Below are 8,910 nucleotides of genomic sequence, written 5' to 3'. Positions count from 1 at the left end.
CATTCTCTGTGATGTATTTATTTCTTTTTAATTAACAACATGACCTGCCCTTCAAATTAATTCCTTTGTTAAGAGCCTCCAGCTGAAACAATTGCACAGGTGTGTTGACACCTGTTACAACCACTTTCCACCTTACTCACTTTGCTTGCCCTAGGGGTAGCTATGACCTCCACAGGATGTAATTGCTTCCTCACCCCCAGCCAGCTGCTATATATCAAGTTTTGTTTACCATGAAGACTTAACTTCATCTTAATGAGAGAACTCCTTTTGCCAGTTTCTCTGTTTATTCAGGAGGAGCCTTACATGTTGCTAAGTGGGCAGGCTTCTCTAGCTCATCCACTGAGGAGGATCCATTGTGGTACCACAGACTGCTCTCAACCTGAAGGGCTTTCTCTGGAGGAGAAACTTGCAGCACTTTCCTCTGCTTTTTGTGTCTGCCTATGGAATCCCATGGCTTCCAGTATATTGAGGTTTTCCTGATGCAGGAGCTCTTGATGGAGGTCAGGGATGCCTGATAAAATAATGAGACCTCGTGGAAGAGCTGGGTGCAGGTGGGCTGGGGGAGACTGCTCAGCTTTTTATCCTCTGTTACATGGCCCATGTGGACTTCAGGGATGTGACCATGTAGGGTGTGCAAGTGAAGTCCTCCCACTGTCAGCACCAGTCTTATGGATAAATTTATATCTTGCCTTTTAGTGACTTTTAGTCATAGAAATACAAGCACTAATTTTAATTTAATTTTTAAACTTGAAGGCAAAGTATTTTTGGTGCCCTTGAGAGAGGAGCTGAGAGAGGTACTGGGTTTTTAAAATGATGTTCATGAGTGTAAGCCTGTTATTTTCTGCTTTCAACACCTGCTAGAACTTAAAAAATCTGCTTGTCTCTACAAATCTGAGACTTGTCAGTTCCCTGTGGGTGAAGCTCTCAAGAAGCAAGGTATCTAAAAGAGGCAAAATTAATTAGTTTTAATTTCCTTTAGGTGGATTCCTGATATTGAGAACATAAGGTATTCTCCAGGGAGCAGTAATTACCCAGCTTGTTCCCTGGGCATTCCCCTAACTTCTGGGCAGAAGTGTGGAGCTCTGTCTCATACCTGCCAGTACTGGTATGGGCTGTTTGGGCTCAAAGAGTTCATGGGCTTCATCAGGTACCAAAAGATGGTACAGACACGATGAATGGGCTCCTGTTAAAAGTGCTGGAAGGTGAAGTTCCCTAAGCCTACCATGGGAATTGGTGTTAGGAACCAGAGCTGCAAAGAACTTGGTACAGAAAAGCCTGGCGGCCAAGGGTTGAATTTAAAGCAGGGGAACAAAATAAGGAAGTGAAGACCAGTGTGTGGAATTCTGTGGGTGGCTCTTAATTCCCAGCTCAGGCCTCTTTAAAGTTTTGCAGTGCTTCTGTAACTCACACTTCCTCTGCTCATCCATGGTACCATTGCTACAAAACCCCACATGCTCCATCCACTGAGCTATGACTTGAGGGATTTCTTTTTAGTTCCTCTTATTTTGGGTGAATTTTTTAGAACCAGCCTCTTGGGAAGAGGAAAGATATTGAAAATATTGCTTTCCGTGCTCAATATCAGAAATTGCTAAGGTTGTTATGTTACTGGTAGGAAAGTCTGTGTAGAAATAGCACGTCCCTCCATGCCTTCCTGAGGATACAAACAGGTATTATAACTGAGTGCTGGGACTCCAAAATCATCAGGCCAGAGGCCCATTTTTGTATGCAACCTTAAGTGGTTAGTTAGAAATTCTGATAGCTCTCTAAATCATGACCCTTGCTAGGAAAACCTGAATCCTGATTACTTTGGTGGGACTGTTCTGCATCTGAGTAGGTGAGTTTCTGTCTCCTCTCTATCTTTGGCCTTCAGCTCCTAATTCAGCCCATGCAATTTTGTTGAATTATTTGAGATGCAGAATTAAATAATGATCATTTGGAGATTTTTTTCTCTTCCATTTGCATAATGTTTAACAAACCAATTTTTTTTTGTCTTGCAAAATGCTTTTTATTATAGCTTGGATATTTGGGAAGCAGATGTGAGAGCTTTCCCTTCAAACTCTGAGCACTTTTTACTTCAGTTTCAAAGTGTCCTGCTTTCTCTGTATTGAAACTAGTCCTCAGTGATTCTTGTGCTAGTTGCAGTATTGCTATTGAATCCTATTTGTGTCTATTCTTTCTGTGTTATTTTTTAATAATTTTTTTTGCTTTTTTTTAAATATTTTTTTTTAACATAAAGCAATCTCACACCTTTCTAAATCAGGAATTGCAGCCTTTTGTTGTTAGGATCTTTGACGGGATCTTTGACAGAAAAATTTCTGTCCACATATGGAATCATAATTGGATTTACTAATTTCTAAATTTTTTTTAATCACACTCCAGCACAAAGCAACAAAACAACTAGCATTGCATGGTCAGGGATTTTTGTAGGGAATAGCAAATCTGATGTCTCCTGATTTTTCCATCAAAAGGGGAAAAACACAAAGAGGGGTTGTAAAGGCCCTTCAAATCCAAGAGACAAATGAGTGAATGGTCTCGTCCTGCAGTGTGCAGCTTTCAGGTATGTCTGAAAGCCCAGCTTCACTGGGTGTGCTAAGTGACAGTGACACTTCCATCCCTCCCTAGGGATGTGGATAATTGATCAGTTATTTTCAATTACCAACGAGCCCAGATGCAGCCTAACTTCACTCCTGATGAACTGGAGTGCACTACTCAGCTGCAATTTTGTTGAGAATTGAATTGGGGAACTCCAGAACTGCAAAGGGCTTTAAGCTTATGACACTGTCACTTGATTCTAATGTGCATCCACCCAGCTGGAAAAACATCAAAACAATAGAAATGGATCAATTGTAACAGACCTTCTGTACACTGAGTTCAGCTGTGCTACACCCTGGCAGTCTTGCTCCAAATATTATCCTACAGGCAATATCCTTTGCCAAAAAATGAATCATAAAAGAAGCTTTTAGTTTTCAGAACAAGCCCACAGCATTGTGCATGCTAAGTATACTAAGCAATTACAGCTGTATGACTGTACATAATTGAGAACTATGATTTATGTTCCCATGATCTTGTGGTTGCTCTATTCTGGGAGGTGTCAGCCTTAACTGAGCAGTGTTGCAGTCCTAAGTCTGTAAAGGCTTTTCAAGTGCTGTATTTATTCTTTCTGTGCTGTCAGGTGCAGACAGCTTCCAGCCAAAGCCCTCCTAGAGCTGCCGGTGTTAGAATCACATTTCAACGTGATATACAATAGCTGCAGTCCTGTGGCTGCTATTGTACATTAGCCATAGAGTATTGTTCATAGACCTACCATGCAAATAAACCCAGCCTCTCATTTAATAGTGTTTTAGCCTTCTTGAATTTCTAGTGTTATTCAAAGATAATGCAATACAAAATACATAATAAATGTAAAAGCAGCAGATGAAATTTAGAATACTGCATGGGTGAAAAACAAATATGCCACAAGAAAAGCAGAGACTAAAATACCATATTTAATTTTTGTTTTTAAATTCACAACAGCATTTCTATGGTTTTGCTTCCATGACTTCATTTATACCCCCAAAATAAGGTAATAATTTTACTTGTAAGCCCCTGCATTTAAATTTCCATGTTCCTGAAATTTTCCTGCTCCCTAACTTTAAACTGAAAATGCTCTTATTTTTTTACACTCTCTTTGTACCAAGGAGAAATTTTATAATTTGTGTTGAAACTCCATAAAAAATAGATATTCTCTTAATAGCATCCATATAAGGAATTTGCTGGATATACTTACAAGGCATGTCCTATACGAGAGGGATTTTATCCACCATTGTGGCCACACAGCTGATGTACAGAAGTGAGGAGAGAGAGATTGCACATGGCACTTCCTCCTAGACTGATACTGCCAGCAAAGAGATATGAGCATCCAAGGAGAAAGCACTACTACCCTTAATCTCAAAAGTGGTGGCTGATGCAAGTGGGAGTTGACTTTGTAGAGGAATCTGTTCTACAGATAAAAAGTTGTATCACAGGTTCTGTTAAATTTGGTTCCTTCCAAATTCTTAACGTTATTGAGATGCAACCAACTGAGGTTCATTAAATATACAATTAATTACCACACATATAAATTTAAAAATCCCAATCCCTTGATTAATTTTTTTTGTATCCAATGCATTTCAGCATACCAGGTTTTCATGACACTTCTTTTCCTGAAGTATCTTGATTTACCTAAAATCTAAGCCTCATAATGATTATTTTTTCTAGCCCTCAAAATTAACCCAGACAAACCACTGGAAAGCAAATTATGAAGAACATCTCAACAGCTTATTGCACCCAAGCTAGTTGCATGATGTTTCAACACCCAACTCATGTTTTTGTGTAGCAGCTATAGCAGTGAAATTTAACAGAAAGATCATTGCCATGTTTCTTTCATGTGAACACTACTTCCAGCTATCAGAAATTATGATCTTAAGCCCCTTTTCAGTGGAAATGGCTGTTCTAGCTGAGGCTGAAGATGCCTATGTTCTTTCTATCTGTTTGGTTTATAGGTTTTTTTCTCCCTGACATCTTTACTGCTGGAGAGGGATGGGATGGAATGGCCTTTAGAGACAATTCAGAACACCCAGGCTATCATTTGCTGTCTCTGTGTCACACTGCAGGAGAGGACAGACATAGGACACACACGTATGAATAGTATCTCATGTATGCATAAAATTGTTATACAGCTGTGTTTAGGGAATGCAAAACAAAATGTTCACATAAAGGTTTGTCATGCCTATCTGAAAAAAAATAGTGTTGTGGTTATATATCCTACTACACCGATCTCTTTATTTTCAAATGTACATTTAATAGAGCTGTTTCAAAGAGATGATTGTGTGTTTCTGTGAGCATCTGAATGTTTCATTTTGTTGCGACTAGTAATAAATAGTCAGAATGTCTTTCAGAGATGATGTAAATCTCAGACACCTGAGATATCTGCAAATCTCACAGACTTGCTCACTCTATAGCATTTCCAAACTGGTACAAGAGTAGGCAAAAATGTTTCATGACTATGAAAGTGGGTAGTGCTGTATTACTGCTAATTACAATTAATGGTTGATATACATTTTTGCACATTCATATGAAGAACACCAAAATGATGGTAAAGAAGAGAAGACAACGTAGTAGGACTACCACACTTAAAGAAGGAATATAGAATCATAGAATGGTTTGGGTTAGAAGGGACCTTAAACATCATCCAATTTCAACCCCCTTGACATGGGCAGGGACGCCTTTCACTAGACCAGGTTGCTAAAGGACCCATCCAGCCCCAATCAAGCTGGCCTTGAAACAGATATGGAAAAAAGAACTGCTTAAGTGAAATGCTTAATAAATCACAGAATTATAGATGATAAATATGAAATCACAAGTTAGTTATTTTGTTGGTTTTTTTTAATTATTACAAACAATGGTGAGACGAACACACTTCTACTTCAGCAAAGTCGTGTTTTCTAAAACAAAGTGGCTTTAACTACTTATATTTTCCAGTTCTATTGTAGACTTACTAGAAATCTTGTTATTTGTCAGGAGTTTTTGCTGCCTCTTGACTCATGGTTTGACCCAATTGTGCATTATGTACATGTAGAAGAGCTCCTGTCTTTTCCTCACTGGGTGCATCTGAGAAGTCACCGACCGCAGAACACTTGCGTTATTACCCAGCACCGTCAGCTTCACCCCCTTGATGGGACGATGTGGAGCTCAGCCTAAAGGTCTTCAGCTCCCATGGGCCATGGAAAGAAAGATTAAAGCATCTCCGAGTTCTTCTCAGAAGCGGTAAGACAAATATACCTCATTGGGGTTTTTGTACTGGGGATTTTGTTGTTGTCAGGTCAACTCATAAACTTGGCAAGATTAAGAGGAAAGTCATAAAAAGTGGATGGGAAAGAAAAATTTGTTTCAGCTAAGTAAAAAATTTAACTGAAGCAAGTAAGGATGTATGGAATTCCCTGACTGCATGGGATATGCCAGCAGTTTGTCAGAGATGGAAAATGGAAGAGTAAGGAAGAGAGCTACTGTTCCATTCTGCTACTTGTTATTAACTCACTGAGGGTGAACATCACAAGCAACTATTCATGTGAACAGAAATTTGTGGGAGACACACTTTCTTGGCAAAATGCAACCAGTAATTTTTTCTTTTTACTTTTAGATTTTCAAAGTAATGAAAGTAGCCATGCAAAGAGGAAAAACAATCCTTGGGAAAGATAACACTGTTCTACAATGCACTATCACTTCTTTCTCCTAGAACAACTCTTACCTAGCAAAGGGCAAACTCCCAGAACACAAAGGCTCTTATGTAAGTAATAGTTTTAACATTTTTCATGGCTGTGGTGTCATGATTAGCACTGAAAATAACAGAGTAGAAGTGAGAAGGAGCTTAGCAATGCACTGAGTCTGTTTGGGTAAGAGGAAGCAGAATAGGCCAGAATAAAACAATCTTGGGGGAAAAAAAAGTAAATTTGTTTAATTCACCAAGCAGAAACAGGAACTATCAGAGAACTTTTCTTCTGCATTCTACCGACCTGAAAATGATGAGAAAGGTCAGCAGACAAAAACTCCCCTTAGTAAAAATTCACTTCACCCATTACTGCAATAACAGAAATAGGAAGTGGCTTTCTACATCTTTCCCTCTACTCAGACTACTCTTGGGCTGGCCTTTTTGACAGAGTTCAGCATACCACAGGCTGACCTACTTCAGAACAAGTGGGTCATGATGCAGCTTTAAACCAGGAAGCCTAAGCCCCACTCTTCTCTGCAAGCAAGTGTGCTTGAGTGAGAAACACTTCTTTCATCTTATCCTTAAGATGGTACATTGGCTCAAGAGAGGATTTTTCAGAACCTGTGTTGTCAGAAAGAACTCAAGGTTCTCCAAAGGAAGTTCTTCATTGTAACTGCACTGATTTTGCTTCACATTGTCTGACAGAGTTCCCTTCAGCACTGTAGATAAATCTACACTGAAGCCATTCAAAGCCTGTTGAATAAAGACCAATGAGTTTTAAACTATCTCAACTTTCTGCCTCCCATGGAAGCTGCTGACATAAGCAAAAATGCACAGGGAGAAAATGCTATATTAATTATATTTCCAGGCTGATATCATCAATACTTTAGATCTCTGTATATAAAAGATGTATGTCTCAGCATTTAATTTTTATTTCCAGTGTAGATATTTTTTAACTCCCTACATGGTGCATTCTTTGAAGTCAGCCTTTCATGACACAGAGGTTGTGTGCACTCTTTAGACACTGAAAAAATAGCAGGGCAACAATTTTGCTCCAGCAGTCTGAAAATATTCCTTCTAAAAGTATGCACTAGTTGCTTTTTTCCATGAACTTGAAGAAAAGTTGCATTTCTCCTTACTAGTCAAAGTTTAATGGTATGGATAGGAGCTCAGTCTGCTGTATCATCAGAATCTCTCTTATCTAGTCCCCCAGTAAAAATGAAATAACAAGTCCTTCCATTCACTCCCTCCCCACAGTTTTCCTCTTTTTGCCTAAAGCCTCCTCAGGTAATTGTACTGGTGCTACAGCTCTGGTTCTGTTTTGTCAGAAGGACACACTGTGGTCATTGTACATGTATTTTATACCCAGGCCTCTCCTGGGTAGCACTGTGGGAAAAGCTTTGTCTCAGCACAGAGTTAGCTCCTTGTCCCCACTCAGGTGGTCAGCAGTGTTTTCTAGTGACTCTGCAGGAGTGCAGCAAACAAGGCCATCACATCTGTACCTCCTGGGTCGGCCTGGAGAGAAGGCACAGGGCTCAGAGGGATTGACTTCTGCCGTGACTCCACTGCTCCCTTATCTTATGCTTACAGAAGCAAGGAAAGAGGTGACAGCTGAGGCCTGATTTATCATCTTGTGTCATTATCGCATCCTAATAACAGGTAAGGACAAACTGTGAGGTGTCCGTGTTCAGATGAAGATTTGGAGCAAGAAAGTAAGGGGAAAACATACTGATCAACAGGTACTGACGTTGTGGAGCTCTGCAGTTCTTCCACCTCCCTCCCCTGTTTTGACTGTATTGTTTGAATATGACTAAAACAATTAAATGTAGTACTTCCAGCTGGTGTTAAGTAATACTGAAGGCACCAGAAAGGCTACATGAATCTGTGTTTATGATGAACAAATAATGCTTTAAGGTAAGAAGCAGTGTCCTTGCCACAGTTGTTTGTTGACATCATTTAAGTTAAAAGAAGAGAAAAATATTTTTATTCTGAATTTATAATCTCAGTGAATACATATTATGCTAAACAAATACAAAAAGTTGTTAAGAAATTGGAGACCACCAAGATTTGGGGTTGTTCAAAAAGTTATTTTTTAATAGGGTTGGTCCAAGTAAGTCAGTTCGGTCGGAAAGCTGTTCAGATTGTTTTCAATAAAAAATATTTCTTATCTGCCTCAAGACTTTCCATATACAAACAAGATAAAAGACTTAAAACAAACAAATAGGAACAAAAAACTCAGAGACCACTTTGTCCCCCAGCCGTGTCCTGAAGTAGGTCGGGAATTGGCCATTGTATTTTATTTCCTGGCTTTCAAAAAACCAAAGGACTGTCTTCAAAGTGAAGCTGTAGGGAGCCATAGGGTGTTCTTGGAAAAGTCACGTATTGTTAAACACTGAGTGGGACTGTCTTGTATTGATCCATTGTCAACAACGTGGGCTATGAGATCGGCCAAATGACAGTGTGTTTACTGCTTCCCCCTATTGATGCTCTACAGCCATTTCAGCATCAAGCTTGACTTAGATTTTTCATGGTATTAATGCATTATCTTCTCATGATTCCATGTTGGTTATTTCTTTTCAGTTACGTTTTTTTCTTCTCTTTTTGATGAAATGCACACGCATAGAAAGGCAGTGAAACTGAGGCAGGGTGTGGAGCACAGCCCGTGAGGAGCAGGGAGGGAGCTG

Source organism: Serinus canaria, chromosome 9 (assembly GCF_022539315.1).
Source record: "Serinus canaria isolate serCan28SL12 chromosome 9, serCan2020, whole genome shotgun sequence".
Taxonomy (NCBI): Eukaryota; Metazoa; Chordata; class Aves; order Passeriformes; family Fringillidae; genus Serinus; species Serinus canaria.
The sequence above is the reverse complement of the archived record's forward strand: the minus strand, read 5'-3'. Positions refer to the sequence as shown.